Source organism: Triticum aestivum, chromosome 2B (genome assembly GCF_018294505.1).
Source record: "Triticum aestivum cultivar Chinese Spring chromosome 2B, IWGSC CS RefSeq v2.1, whole genome shotgun sequence".
NCBI classification, from domain to species: Eukaryota; Viridiplantae; Streptophyta; class Magnoliopsida; order Poales; family Poaceae; genus Triticum; species Triticum aestivum.
Window position 1 is genome coordinate 215,170,873 of NC_057798.1, and position 16,775 is coordinate 215,187,647.

The following is a 16,775-nucleotide window of genomic DNA, read 5'->3' on the forward strand; positions in this document are numbered from 1 at the left end:
AGTGGAGAGTTCTGCCATGGACGCGGGGCGTGCGCGATCACCGCGGCTTGTCCTATGGTCACCACGGAGGCACGTATCGGCAAGCGCTGCTGGGGCGCGTCGGGCCGTCTAACTGGCGAATCCCTCCCATGGCGATAGGCGTCTCTGCTGTTGTGCAGGCCAGCGCTGGCAACCCAACGATGCTGTTACAGGAGCATACCCGTGCCGCGGAGGACGGTGCACAGCAGGATCTGACACACCCGCCGGCGGCGAGGCTGGAGACTGGCGACGCGGAACAGGACCGACAGGTGGGGATGACCGCGGCCACAGCGGCGAATGGTGGGGAGGCAACTGACACCCGGACTCTTTCTGATCACGTGCCGGGCCCGTAACCACTCTCTTTTGAACCAAGGGAGATGGATAAGGAAGTACAGGAGGGTGGAGCCGCTATGGTATTGGCTGAGCCAGGGCAGCTGGCGTCTGCGACCGACAGTGAGACGGGGCCAAAAAAGGCGGCGAATCTCGAGGAGATCATACCGGAGGTTCTCGCAGTTGCGGAGATGGCCATTGGCGCCCAGGTGCCGGCCAATCGTGACCCGGCCCTCGTCGCGTTGGGCCAGGTGGAGACGGCCCGCACTGACATAGCTGTCGTGCGCTTTATGGTGGAGGGGCCACAGGAGCGGGTGAATCGGGGCCTGACAGCATCTCTGGCGGCTGTCGGTGGGGGCCCTGCAGCGGATCCCCTCCGCGTTGCGACCGAGGCGGGTTTGGGATTGGGTGGCCCATGCGACGAGGAGCAGCTGGCTATCGTGACCACGCAGGATATGGGACCTGTGGGCCCTGGCATTGAGATGACCACGTTCGGCGCATGCATGCACGACGAGGCGCTGGGGATCGCTACACTACAGGAGGAAGGGACGGATGTTTGTGATTTGAACACCCAACTATCAAACAAGGAGATCATCGCCCTTGGAAACGTCAAAACTTTTTGTGTTGGGCTGCTTAAGAAACTTGCTCGACCGCTGCTCAAGGAGTTTGAGGGGCTGCGTGGGGTCCGAGCCGGCCAGGACCCGTTCACACCGAGGCGAGCCACCAGGTCGGGATGCGCAATGGGGCATCGGAACTAAGGCGTCGGCAGCTGAAGCGGTTTTACTCAAGGCACTGGGCCTGGACACTGAGGACCTGGCCATCTCCGAGGACGCGCTAGACCAGCTCCGTATGGTGTTTGACTTGCCCCTCCAGGAGACGCAGTTGAGGGTGATCGCGGCAATCTTCGGGAAGGCAATACCGCTCGACCTAGGAGGTGACTTGGAGAGCATGGCGCCGATCATGGTATAGGTGCAGTTCGGCCTGTCGCCGTGGAGGCTACTCTGGCCATGTCGTACGCAGGAATGGAGTTAGTATGCTGGAACGTGCGTGGCTTAAATGGGCCAGCTAGGAGGAAGGCTCTACACGATTTTGTAGATTCTTTACATGTGGCGATTTGTTGTATCCTAGAGACTAAACTTGAAAGGGTGGACCAGTATATGATCATGCAATGTATGGGGCCTAAGTACGACGGCTACACCTACTTACCGGCGTCTGATACTAGAGGTGGGATTTTTGTTGCTTGGGACTCCACCAAGGTGCAATTGACGAACCACGTCAATGATACTCATTCCATCACGACATACGTTTCCCCCGTGGGAGGCACACCTTGGTGGTTGTCGGTGGTTTACGGTCCCCAGGAGGATAGCGAGAAAATTGAGTTCCTAAATGAATTGGCGGAGCGCAGGCTGCTGTGTCCAGGGCCTTGGATGGTCATCGGAGATTTCAACCTAATCCTCCACGCGGGTGATACTTGATCGACAGGCGAATGATGAGGAGGTTCAAAAGTTTCGTTGACGACAACGCTCTCAAGGAGCTTTTCCTCCATGGGCACAACTACACGTGGAGTAACGAGCGCCAGAATCCAACAATGACTAAGATTGACCGTGCCTTCATGTCCATTGATTGGGAGATTGACCACCCCGACTGCTTGCTCCAGGTGATGTGCACGGCAATTTCAGATCACTGTCCCCTCCATCTGGCCCTGGATGAGCACACGGGGCCAAGGAGGAGATTCCGCTTTGAGAAGTTCTGGGTGAAGATGGATGGATTCATGGAGGTGGTGCAGGAGGCTTGGACTTGTGATGAGGCTATCACAGACCCATTCAGGAGACTTGACGCACTCCTCAGGAACACAGCTAAGGCACTCGCGATTTGGAGCCAGAAGAGAGTTGGCAACATTGAGATGCAAATTGCCGTCGCCAACATGGTGATTCTGAGGTTTGACCGTGCTCAGGAGATTCGGTCACTTTCATATGAGGAGCGGTGGCTCAGGAGATCTCTTAAGCAACTTGTGCTGGGGCTGGCCTCGCTGGAAAGAACGATATATCGCCAAAGATTGCGCATTACGTGGCTTAGAGAAGGCGATGCAAATACCCAGCTGTTCCACTTGGTTGCCAATGGTAGGAGGATGAAGAATTACATCCCGTCCCTTCTGGTGGACGGACACATTGTTAAGGACCAAGGTGGGAAGGAAGCGGCGTTCCATGAGGCCTACAAGACGATCCTCGGGAAGGATGTCGCGCGCGAGTTCACTTTGGACCTAGACGCGATTGGTGTTACTAGGCTCGACTTATCGGAGCAGGATCAGATATTTACCGAGGAGGAAATTTGGACAGTTGTCAAGGCATGCCGGCGGACCGTGCGCCGGGACCGGACGGATTCATCGGCCTGTTCTTTCAAAAAGCATGGGATATTGTCAAGGCAGACTTAATTGCGGCGCTTCACAAAATTTTTGTTGGTAATGGGAGAGGTTTCGGCAGGCTGAACCAGGCCTTGGTCACCCTCATTATGAAAACCCCGGAGGCCCACACGACAAACGACTATCGACCCATATGCCTCGTGCACAGTCTCCCAAAGATGGCTTCCAAGCTCCTGGCGAATAGACTCTGCCCTCGCATGGGAGAGCTTGTCCATGTTAACAAATCGGCGTTCATAAAGGGAAGGAGTATCCACGACAACTTTTTGCTTGTCCGGCAAATGGGCCGCCGCCTGCATCAAATGAAGGCCAAAGGAGTGATGCTCAAGTTGGACATCTCTAAAGCTTTCGACTCGCTATCGTGGCCGTTTCTCTTCGAGGTGCTGCGCGCGCGTGGATTCTCGGAGAGATGGATCCCGTGGATTGGCACCCTGCTTACTTCTGCTAGCTCGCGAGTTATGGTCAAAGGATGCGCCAGTGCCAAGTTTATGCATGCCAAGGGACTTAGGCAAGGGGACCCGGCCTCCCCCTTGCTCTTCATCATAGCCATGGATGTCCTTACTTCACTAGTTATCAAGGCACACGAGCATGGGCTTCTCAGCCCTATCGCCGGCTGTAGCCCTATGCAGAGACTTTCCCTGCACGCAGATGACGTGGTCCTCTACATCAGGCCCACCAGATCGGAATTGCATCTGGTAAAGAACTTGCTCGGCATTTTTGGAGTGGCATCGGGTCTGAAAGTAAACTATGCCAAGTCTGCGACGGTTTTGATTAGATCTGAGGAGGGTGACGTGGAGCTGGTCAGGAATGCTCTACCATGGAAGATCGACTCCTTCCTGTGTAGATACCTCGGGTTGCAACTGGGCATCAAGCAGCTCAAGAGGAACGAGTGGTAGCCGATGGTGGATGCTGCACTCCACATCATGCCAGGATGGCAATGTGGCCTTGTTACCAGGCCAGGGCGACTAATCCTGGTAAACCAGGTTATGAGAGCTCGCCCGACGCACCATTTGATGGTGGCTGAGGTGCCCAAGTGGGCTATGGAGCAAGTTGATAAGGGATGTCGCGCTTTTTTCTGGGCTGGCACAGATGCAGTTAGCGGAGGCAAGTGTGTGGTCTCCTGGAAGAGGGTTTGCAGGCCCAAGCAGCTCGGAGGTTTGGGAATCATTGACCTACACAAGTACGGTATCGCGCTTCGACTGAGGTGGGAATGGCTAAGGAGGATTGACCCGTACAGACCCTAGCAGGGCCTAAATCTCACAGCGGACAAGCAATTGATGCAGGCTTTTGGGAGTCTAGTCCAATGGCATGTCGGAAATGGTAGACGCACCCTTTTCTAGAAAGACAGGTGGCTCAGCGGAAGTACGGCAGCCGAGATCGCGCCCTTGGTGGTGGCTAAAGTTAGGACGCAGGTGGCTAACAAACGCCTGGTCAGAGACGTGCTTTGCCTGCATGCTTGGACAAATGACATCACGAGTGAACTTGACACGGACGCCCTCTCACAGTTCATCCGACTATGGGAGTTCCTAATGGAGGTACAACTAGATCCCGAGGTAGATGACACTCCGACTTGGGCCTGGAACGAATCCGGCAGCTACTCGGCCTCCTCAGCGTACATGATGCTTTGCATGGGGGGATACAATTCCATTCCTTCACAGCAATTTGGAAATGTTGGGCGCCGCTATCCTGTCATATTTTCATGTGGCTCGCGGTGCAATATCGGCTTTGGACCTCGGACAGGAGAGCTAGGAATGGGCTACAAGACCAAACCCCCATGCTACCTCTGTGATCAGGAGGAGGATACGGTGGATCACATCTTGCTACAATGCGTGTACTCTAGGCACGTGTGGCACCTTTGCTTTACCAGGATCGACGTGGACCAAACACTGTGCCCTACGATGCAGTCCCAGATCGCTGACTGGTGGGGCCGGTCAAGGAAGCGGCTAGCCAAGAGGAGCAGGAAAGGCTTTGACACAATTGTCATGTTAATCTGTTGGTCTTTGTGGAAGCAGAGAAACGCTAGGGTCTTCAGTAGGAGTAGCGCGCTAGACGTCTTTGGTGTAACTAAGGCTATCTTTCAGGACCTACATAACTAGAAGACGGCCGAAGCAACTGGAGTGGAGTGCGTAGTCTAGTAGCACATAGTGTTTAGGGAGTGGAGTGGAGGCGATGTCATGGTCGACTTGTGACCTCGTGACTAGCAACTAAACTTCTCTTGTACATATTTTCTCTCCTTCTATAAAGCTATGGTACGCCTTTGGCGTACCCTTGAAAAAAAACATTTTGGAACACCTCAACATGTCTGCGTTGCACTGCACGTCTGCAATAGTTCACCGCATGGACCACTCGTAGAATGCCTGTGTATTGCTACATGCTATAATACATATATAAATGAATCAAATAAACTAGGGAAAAACTTACCTTATGCCGCCCGATCTCGTGCCCATGTCCGCTGATGACCTGCAAGTATATGGGATAGTTGTAGCCTCTTTCGATAAGTAAGAGTGTCAAACCCAACTAGGAGCTAAAGGTAGAACAAATACTCTCTCAAGTCCTATCGGCCACTGATACAACTCTACGCACGCTTGACGTTCGCTTTACCTAGAACAAGTATGAAACTAGAAGTACTTTATAGGTGTGAAAGGATAGGTTTGCAAGATAATAAAGAGCACGTAAATATAAACTAGGGGCTGTTTAGATAAAGAGACAATAAAGTAAATATAACGAGTGTAGAAAGATGGTGGTAGGAGTTGTGAAATTGTCCCTAAGCAATTGACTACGTTACTAGACCGGTAATCACTATTGCAATTCTATTTGAGGGAGAGGCAAAGGCTAACATATCATCCCTTACTTGGAATTCTATGCACTTATGATTGGAACTCTAGCAAGCATCCGCAAATACTAAAGATTCATTAAGGTAAAACCCAACCATAGCATTAAAGCATCAAGTCCCCTTTTATCACATACGCAAACAACCTACTTACTCGGGTTTGTGTTTCCGTCACTCACGCAACCCACCATAAGCAAATCATAAACATATTGCAAACCCTACAGTGGGAATCCCTCACGCTTGCGCGACACGGAGGGCACCATAGGGCAGCACCAATAATGAAACATGCAACTCAAACCAATCATAGCAATTCATCAATCACCGATAGGACAATAGAAATCTACTCAGACATCATAGGATGGCAACACATCATTGGATAATAATATGAAGCATAAAGCACCATGTTCAAGGAGAGGGTACAGCGGGTTGCGGGAGAGTGGACCGCTGGATATAGAAGGGGGAAGGTGATGAAGATGTTGGTGAAGATGATGGAGGTGTTGGTGAAGATCGCGGTGATGATGATGGCCCCTGGCAGCGTTCCGGCGCAACCGGAAGCAAGGGGGAGAGAGCCCCCTTCTTCTTATTCTTCTTCCTTGAGGTCCTCCCTAGATAGGAGAAGGGTTTCCCCTCTAGTCCTTGGCTCCCATGGCTTGGGAGGGGCGAGAGCCCCTCCGAGATTGGATCTATCTCTCTGTTTCTGCGTTCTCAGATTCTACCCCTTCACCATTTCCTTTATATCTGGAGATCCGTAACTCCGATTGGGATGAATCTTTCGCCCAGATCTTTCTCATAAAATTATCTTTCTTGCGCCAAAAGAAGAGCGTCAACCGCCTTACGGGTGGCCCACGAGAGCTTAGGGCGCGCCTGCCTCCCTGGGGCGCGGCCCCCTGTCTCGTGGCCACCCCGGACACTGTTTCACGTTGATTTTACTTCCCAAAAATCACAAATATTCCAAAAAAAATCTCCGTTCGTTTTTATCCCATTTGGACTCCGTTTGATATTGGGTTTCTGCGAAACAAAAAACATGCAACAGACAGGAACTGGCATTGGGCACTAGATCAATATGTTAGTCCCAAAAAATAGTATAAAAAGTTGCCAAAAGTATATAAAAGTTGAATAATATTGGCATGGAACAATCAAGAATTATAGATACGACGGAGACGTATCAGCATCCCCAAGCTTAATTCCTGCTCGTCCTCGAGTAGGTAGATGATAAAAAAGATAATTTTTGATGTGGAATGCTACCTAGCATAATCTTGATCATATGTCTAATCATGACATGAATATTAAGACACGAGTGGTTCAAAGCAATAGTCTATCATTTGACATAAAAACAATAATACTTCGAGCGTACCAATAAAGCAATCATGTATTTTTAAAACAACATGGCCAAAGAAAGTTATCCCTACAAAATCATATAGTCCGACTGTTGCTCTATCTTCTTCAGACAAAGTATTTAATCATGCACAACCCCGATGACAAGCCAAGCAATAGTTTCATACTTCAATAATCTCAAACTTTTTCAACTTTCACGCAATACATGAGCGTGAGCCATGGACATAGCACTATAGGTGGAATAGAATATGATGGTGGAGGTTATGTGGAGAAGACAAAAAAGGGAGAAAGTCTAACATCAACTAGGCGTATCAACGGGCTATGGATATGCCCATCAATAGATATCAATGTGAGTGAGTAGGGATTGCCATGCAACGGATGCACTAGTGCTATAAGTGTATGAAAGCTCAAACTAAAAACTAAGTGGGTGTGCATCCAACTTGCTTGCTCATGAAGACCTCGGGCATTTGAGGAAGCCCATCATCGGAATATACAAGCGAAGTTCTATAATGAAAATTCCCACTAGTATATGGAAGTGAAAGCATAGGAGACTCTCTCTATGAAGAACATGGTGCTACTCTAAAGCACAAGTGTGGTAAAAGGATAGTGACATTGCCCCTTCTCTCTTTTTCTCTCATTTTTTCTTTTATTTTTCATTTTTTATTTTTTTCTATCTTTTTGGTGGGCTTCTTTGGCCTCTTTTTTTATGGGTCACTCTAACTGCCACACGTGTGGGAGAAAGGAAGACGCACCACACGTCTCTAATGTAAACAGATTGCCACGTCATCGTATGCATGCCTGCAGGAATCTTTTTGGATTTTTAGTTTTTAAAATGTTTTATCTCTTAAACGAAAAATCCGATTGAAAATCCGTTTTCACCATTAAATCCCTCGCGATGAGATCTTCGAAACTAGATCCCATGTTGATATGTTTTGATGAATTTTTTTTGGATTAAAAGTTGCCATGTCTATTGCATATGAATTGCCATGATGTTTACACTGAAGTTGCCATGATATGTTTCAGCTATTTTCTTCTACATTTAAAAGTAAATTTTGACATTTATAAAACGGGGAATTAAGAAACTAGACTTGCCATGAACCATAAACTAAAATTGCCATGATACATGCACGTAAAATTGCCATGGTTCATACAAAAAATAATTTTCATGGTCAAAGTACTGGAGTTGCCATCATCAAAATACTAAAATTGCCATGATCTACAAACTAAAATTTCTATATGGCAACTTTAGTTTAAGCCCTATGGCAACTGCAGTGTAAACATTGTGGCAACTTTTGGCAAAAAAAAATTCGTCGAAATATATCAACATGGGGTCTAGTTTTGAAGATCTCGTCAAGACGGATTTAATGGTGAAAACGGATTTTTAGTTCGCTTTTTTATTTAGGAGATAAAACATTTTTAAGCTGAAAACCAAAAAAAATTCTGCTGATGTCATCTATTCATACGTGGCAAAATAAGTGGTGATGGAGGCGTGTGGGCGATGTGCAAACGCCCACACGTGTGGGCGTTAACATTTCCATTTTTTATTTGGGCTTCTTTGGCCTCTTTTATTTTTCATAAAGTCCGGAGTCTCATCCCGATGTGGGGGAATCATAGTCTCCTTCATCCTTTCCTCACTGGGGCAATGCTCTAATAATGATGATTATCACACTTTTATTTACTTACAATTCAATATCTAGAACAAAGATATGACTCTATATGAATGCTTCCGGCGGTGTACCGGGATGTGCAATGATCTAGCATAGCAATGACATCAAAAACCGGACAAGCCATGAAAACGTCATGCTAGCTATCTTACGATCATGCAAAGCAATATGACAATGAATGCTCAAGTCATGTATATGATGATGATGGAAGTTGCATGGCAATATATCTCGGAATGGCTATGGAAATGCCACGATAGGTAGGTATGGTGGCTGTTTTGAGGAAGATATAAGGAGGCTTATGTGTGACAGAGCGTATCATATCACGGGGTTTGGATGCACCGACGAAGTTTGCACCAACTCTCGAGGTGAGAAAGGGCAATGCACGGTACCTAAGAGGCTAGCAATGATGGAAGGGTGAGAGTGCGTATAATCCATGGACTCAACATTAGTCATAAAGAACTCATATACTTATTGCAACAATCTACAAGCCATTGAAAACAAAGTACTACGCGCATGCTCCTAGGGGGATAGATTGGTACGAAAAGACCATCGCTCGTCCCCGACCGCCACTAATAAGGAAGACAATCAATAAATAAAATTATGCTCCAACTTCATCACAAAGCGGTTCACCATACGTGCATGCTACGGGAATCACAAACCTCAACACAAGTGTCTCTACTAATCCACAACCACCCACTAGCATGACTCTAATATCACCACCTTTATATCGCAAAACTATTGCAAGGAATCAAACATATCATATTCAGCGATCTACAAGTTTATATAGGATTTTATGACTAACCATGTGAATGACCAATTCCTGTCATCTCTCTAAATAGATATAAGTGAAGCAAGAGAGTTTAATTCTTTCTACAAAAGATATGCCCATGCTCTAACAAATATAAGTGAAGCAAAAGAGCATTCTACAAATGGCGGTTGTCTATATGAAGAGAAACAGGCAATCCAAACTTCAAATGATATAAGTGAAGCACATGAAGCATTCTATAAAGCCATACTCAAAAGATTTAAGTGAGGTGCAATGAGCATTCTATAAATCAATCAAGGACTATCTCATACCAGCATGGTGCATAAAATAAAAGTGAAAACTAAATGCAAAAGATGCTCCAAGACTTGCACATAATGCATAAACGAAACGAATACGAAAACATACCGATACTTGTTGAAGAAAGAGGGGATGCCTTTCGGGGCCTCCCCAAGCTTAGATGCTTGAGTCTCCTTGAATATTTACTTGGGGTGCCTCGGGAATCCCAAAGCTTGAGCTCTTTCCTCTCTTCCTTTTCCTCATATCGAGACCTCCTCGTTTAGACACTTCATCCACACAAAACTTCAACAGAAAACTCGGTAAGATCCGTTAGTATAATAAAGCAAATCACCACTCTAAGTACTGTAGCAAACCAATTCATATATTGTTTTTGCATTGTGTCTACTGTAATATAGCTTTTCCATGGCTTAATCCACCAATATAAATTGATAGATTCATCAAAACAAGCAAACTATGCATCAAAAACAGAATCTGTCAAAAACAGAACAGTCTGTAGCAATCTGAACATCCACTATACTTCTGCTACCCCAAAAATTCTACCAAAATTAGTAAAAATAAAGAAGTTGTATAGAAAGATAGTGCAAAAGGAATCAGAACCAAATGAAGTTCCAGCAAAAAAATGTAAAATCGCGCACTATAGCCAAAGTTTCTGTCCTGCACCGTACAAACCAACAAGCATTGTAAACATCCTAAAGGCAAACCTTGGCACATTATTTTTATAATACAATGGAATTATACAAGGGGATAATTACTTTTGTTGAAAAGTTTCTGTAATCAAGATTCACAAAGTTTCTGTGAGCATGAACAAAGTCCAAGGCTAGCTCCCACTTCAACAATGCTTGTCTTTCTCACTTTCACTTTCCTTTTTGAAAAGTTTTTAGGCTCCCCTCTTTATTTTTTTGTTTTTAAACTATATAAAAGCACTCAACAGAAATAAATGACTCTCTAAAACTTCTAGGTTGTCTCCCTGGCAGCGCTTTCTTTAAAGCCATTAAGCTAGGCATTTAGTGCTCAAGTAATGAATCCACCCGGATCCCAAGGTATATCAAAGCCAATTTTAATTAACAATGATTTGTAATTTAGTAGTGAGCACAAAGTAACATATATCATGCAACAGAGAAGTCTAACTCTCTTCCTATGCATCAGCATGTCATAAAAGAACAATTCATGCACACCAAGTAAAGGCCAATGCATAGTATAAGCAGTTTCTTGCAATTTCATCGTGTTGGAAACATAAAGAGGCGGAGATGTAGTTCCTCTCTCATAATAATTGCAAGTAGGAGCAGCAAGCACATGCATATTATATCTATTAAAATCATCATGTAAAGTAGTAAAATGCAACCCATCAATATAATCCTTAGTAAGCACAAACTTCTCCGATATAGTGTAGTTTGGAGAATTCAAAAAGATAATAGGATTATCATGCGTTGGTGCAATAGCAACAATTTCATGTTTAACATAAGGAACTATAGCAAGTTCATTTCCATAAGCATAATTCATATTGGCATCTTGGCCACAAGCATAGCAAGCATCATCAAAAAGGGGTATTTCAAGAGAATTAACGGGATCATAGCAATCATCCTTCGGTAAGCACGAAGGAGAATTAAACAATTTATGAGTTGAAGAGTTACTCTCATTAGAAGGTGGGCACGGGTGATCAATCCGCTCTTCCTCCTTTTATTCTTCGCTCTGCTCACAGTTTCATCAATTTCTTCTTCCATAGCTTCCTGCAAAATATTAGTCTCTTCTTGGACAGCGGAGAATTTCTCAATATATGGTTTAACATAGGCATTAGAAGCATAATTATCATAACAATATTGAAATATGGCAAAACTTTCAGATTTATCAAGAGTAGCATCATAAATTTCAATCAAAGAAGCAATCTCATAAGCACCCTTAAAAGCAACAAATTCTTCAATTTGTTGAACATCATAGTAATTGTAAACACCCTTAGCATACGAAGATACGATTCCATTATCACTAAACAAGCATTGATAGGGTAGGTGTTTCTTAGGGTCTTCAGAACAACAAGTAAACTTATATATTTCACATAAATTCCAAGCATAGCATTGCAAACATTGAATTTGATCCCATAATAGTTTTCCTTTTTCAGATATACGGTGTCGCACATAACAAGCATGCTCATCTAAAGATTTGCCCTCAACTAAGCTAGTTGGGGTTTCAGCATGAGCACATAGGGATCGAAGATGATCCAAGTAAAAAGCTTCAGTAGCATGATAGATTTTGAGTGGTTCTTCAACCATTGGAGCAGTAGGTACAACTATTTTTTTTGGTATTTTGTGTTTCCTACCCATAACTAAAGATAGAAAACAACTAAGAACAGCAAATAAAAATTACTTAGTGATAAAGCAAACAAGCACACACGAGAATATTCACCCCACGCTATGACTCCCCGGCAACGGCGCCAGAAAAAGGTCTTGATGACCCACAAGTATACGGGATAGTTGTAGCCTCTTTCAATAAGTAAGAGTGTCGAACCCAACGAGGAGCTAAAGGTAGAACAAATACTCTCTCAAGTCCTATCGGCCACTGATGCGACTCTACGCACGCTTGACGTTCACTTTACCTAGAACAAGTATGAAACTAGAAGTACTTTGTAGGTGTGAAAGGATAGGTTTGCAAGATAATAAAGAGCACGTAAATATAAACTAGGGGCTGTTTAGATAAAGAGACAATAAAGAAAATATAGCGAGTGTGGAAAGATGGTGGTAGGAGTTGTGAAATTGTCCCTAAGCAATTGACTACGTTACTAGACCAGTAATCACTATTGCAATTCTATTTGAGGGAGAGGCAAAGGCTAACATATCACCCCTTACTTGGAATTCTATGCACTTATGATTGGAACTCTAGCAAGCATCCGCAAATACTAAATATTCATTAAGGTAAAACCCAACCATAGCATTAAAGTATCAAGTCCCCTTTTATCCCGTACGCAAACAACCTACTTACTCGGGTTTGTGTTTCCATCACTCACGCAACCCACCATAAGCAAATCATAAACATATTGCAAACCCTACAGCAGGAATCCCTCACGCTTGCGCGACACGGAGGGCACCATAAGACAGCAACACTAATAAAACATGCAACTCAAACCAATCATAGCAATTCATCAATCACCGATAGGACAATAGAAATCTACTCAGACATCATAGGATGGCAACACATCATTGCATAATAATATGAAGCATAAAGCACCATGTTCAAGGAGAGGGTACAACGGGTTGCGGGAGAGTGGACCTCTGGATATAGAAGGGGGAAGGTGATGGAGATGTTGGTGAAGATGATGGAGGTGTTGGTGAAGATCGCGGTGATGATGATGGCCCCCGGCAGCATTCCGGCGCCACCGGAAGCAAGGGGGAGAGAGAGCCCCCTTCCTCTTATTCTTCCTTGACCTCCTCCCTAGATGGGAGAAGGGCTTCCCCTCTGGTCCTTGGCTCCCATGGCTTGGGAGGGGCGAGAGCCCCTCCGAGATTGGATCTATCTCTCTGTTTCTGCGTTCTCAGATTCTACCCCTTCACCGTTTCCTTTATATCTGGAGATCCGTAACTCCGATTGGGGTGAATCTTTCGCCCAGATCTTTGTCATAAAATTATCTTTCTTGCGCCAAAAGAAGAGCGTCAACCGCCTTACGGGTGGCCCACGAGAGCCCAGGGCGCGCCTGCCTCCCTGGGGCGCGGCCCCCTGTCTCGTGGCCACCCCGGACACTGTTTCGCGTTGATTTTACTTCCCAAAAATCACAAATATTCCAAAAAAAAATCTCTGTCCGTTTTTATCCTGTTTGGACTCCGTTTGATATTGGTTTCTGCAAAACAAAAAACATGCAACAGACAGGAACTGGCACTGGGCACTGGATCAATATGTTAGTCCCAAAAAACAGTATAAAAAGTTGCCAAAAGTATATAAAAGTTGAATAATATTGGCATGGAACAATAAAAAATTATAGATACGACGGAGACGTATCATCCGCCAGCTCCGTGTCCGTCGGATCGTCTTTTAATCCAACGGCCGATAGTGCCCCACACCCATGCGCACGGGGTTGCAGTTAAGATGCTGTTTCAGAAACGCTTTCTGCAACTGAGAGCGTGTTTCAAAGCTTTGCGGTGGTTAAATCCAGCAGCGAAGAGGCTGAGCACCGTGCGGTTGGGATGGAGGCAGTGGCTGGGTGGTCGATGGCGGCTAGGCGACCACGGCAGACTAGCCGCATTGGACGACGACGACGCGATCCGAGGTCGCTGACGACTGCAGAAGCAGCAGGTGTGCATCCTTTCCCCGCTAGATCCACATATTTTTTTCATTCCTGCAGGGGCGAAATTAAAGGAGGGATGAAGTGGTGGGCGATGGTGGTGCTTCGCCTTCGCGTCGGTGGGCGGTGGTGGTGGTGCACCGTCGTGTTGGTGGGCGGCGGTGGTGGTGCCCCATCGCATTGGTGCGCTCCCCCGTAGTGGCATGCTTCTGCAACAGCAGGGGTAGTGGTGCCACTGCTCTGTTGTGGTTGGTAGCGGCGCGCTCAACGCAGGCAATGACGACGGTGTTTCTGCACACCTTTTTTATTTGCAAAATTTTCTGCAACATTACCTATGTTGCAAAACTTCTTCCAGGACATCACCGTTGTTGCAAAAATAAAAAAGACAGAAAAATTCTGCAACACAACTTATGTTGCATAAAAATTCCGCAACACGGCCTATGTTGCAAAAAATCTGCAACACAACCTATGTTGCACAAAAAAAATCCGCAACGCAACCTCTATGGAAATGTTGTTTCTGCAACAAGGTCTTTGTTTCAAAGGAAGAAGAGCACGTTTAGCGACTAGATTGTGTTAAACCTGACGGCTTGTGAGGCGATAGATCTTCTAAAAAGATCCGCCGGCCGACGCGTAGCAGCCCCCAATAAATTATTAAGATCATTTTAATTGTTGAAGCTCATTTCTTCCTATCTTTAGGCATGTTCGAACGGTCCTGACTTCGCAAATCCAACTCATATATTGGAGGATATGTGGTTGTTAGGACTATCTGTCATGTTATCTCACGCAAGCCCAATACAAGAAACCCATCCCACAACGTGCATTTCATTTTCCTCTCGAAGCCTCGCCTTCCTGTACGGTTTCTTGCCGTAACATGACAATTCTCGTTGGAGCCCTCTCCTTTAAAACCGAATGACACCCGACTCACACTATGCTCCGCCAACCGCCCCACACTCCACCAGGATCCCCTTCCCCCTCGCCCCATCCCTCATGTTCCTACTGATCCACCACCATTATCAAGGGGAAGGAGGCATGTGCCGTCCGTGATGCCCCCGAGCCAAGAAGGCAAATCTGGTGTCTCCTGAGCCATTATAGCTGAATGTTGTGCATTTTCACTGAACAAAAATATGATGTCCATTATTTAACATGCAACTGATACAACATAGGGTAAATCAAAAAATATCTATTATTAACTGCTGAAGCAACCAATCAATGCATTTACCCTTCTATCCTAACCAAATATTGCACTGGCTTGATATAAAAATATGAACCACTTGCTCATGCAGCTTGATAAAAAAATATGAACCACTCGCTCATGCAATTTGCTGCGAAATCATCTCTAATGAAATGCAATTAATCACACTTTCTCAAGTAGGGAAATTATTTCGTTAAAACATTCATAAGTGAATAGAACAACCCCAACCCTCATTCCGCTCACTCTCAACCCTCACTCTTATCACAAGATCCACTAACTCATGTTTTAAGTGAACCAATGATTAACACCACCGTGGCAGGCCAGCAACAAGGGACAATGACGGTCTTTCCATCCTAGTGCTAGTACCTCTTGCAGAGTTATTTGCAAAGTGCTTAACAATCTGACAACACTTTGGAACCTTTATAATGTTCGTTAAAAATAAGGAGAATGTTTCTTTCAAAATATATACCAAAGTTTTTAATAGTGGGCATGAATTGTTCTTGTATAAAATTGCTATCTTAAAATGATACAATGGGTATATGGTCTCACATACATAGTTTGCTCAATGCCACAAAAGTTCAATTTCATGTTCTTGAGTCATAGAAATAACAGAGGCAAACACTTAATTCAACAACAATCTGGTCTCAGGTACATAACTTGCCCAAGGCTTACGTAACAAGTGCAAATTAGAATTGCATTTGCAATAAATAAAAGGGTCGAATATCATGGCTTCTCCTTTTAGTGAGTTCTACACAATTATTTTGTAGAAGCAATCTATTTTATTCATTGAATGGTGCTTTGGCGCACACTTATTTGATGCACACGCAGGATTCAAGGCGTGTGTGCTCTTCCTTCTAATCACTCAATTTACTACCCAACAACTATCCCTTGTCGTCTACAAATGTTGAACCAAATTCAGCAGAAAGTTTTGATCCAACAATGAATGAAAAGAGATAAGATAGATAATAGAGGGTAATAATGCATTGGTATTTTGATTGGAGTAAACAATAAGCATAATATTTTTTGTCAGTTTAAGTATAACAAAGTTCAATATGTGATGAGGAACAAAAAACATTTCATCAGAAAGAGAAGTCCAACTTCCAATAATGAGATGATGGGTGTCAAATTCATTGCACTTCGAAGGACACTCCATGGGAACACCTCTAAGCCTGCAGCATAACAAAAAATAGTTTTGGATTCTTGTGTGTGTGTGTGTGTGTGTGTGTGTGTGTGTTTGTGTCTGAAGTAGAGGCACATGAATCCATCTTAAGGATTGCTATTAAAGAAAACATTAAAATAAGCTATGTAAAGGCGTAACTCAGTTCAAACTATTATCTGCATGAATCTAGATGTGTTATTGAGGAATATATGAAAATGATACATAATAGCAGTCATAATTCTTTCCCAATTATGAACATTTTCTATTTCATGTATGTGCAAAAAACCTTAGAATACATTCATATAATTTTTAAACGTGCTTCCTGCTTGACTGATAATTTGTAAGCATGCTTCCTGGTTGACTGACAATTAAGAGAGACCTTACAAGTTTTTCCGTGAGATAAGTAAACACAATTTTACAAAGACTACTACAAATATATGGTTATGTATAAAAGGAGGCAATTAAGAAACAAGATATTAGATAGAAGTAAACATAATTTTAGAA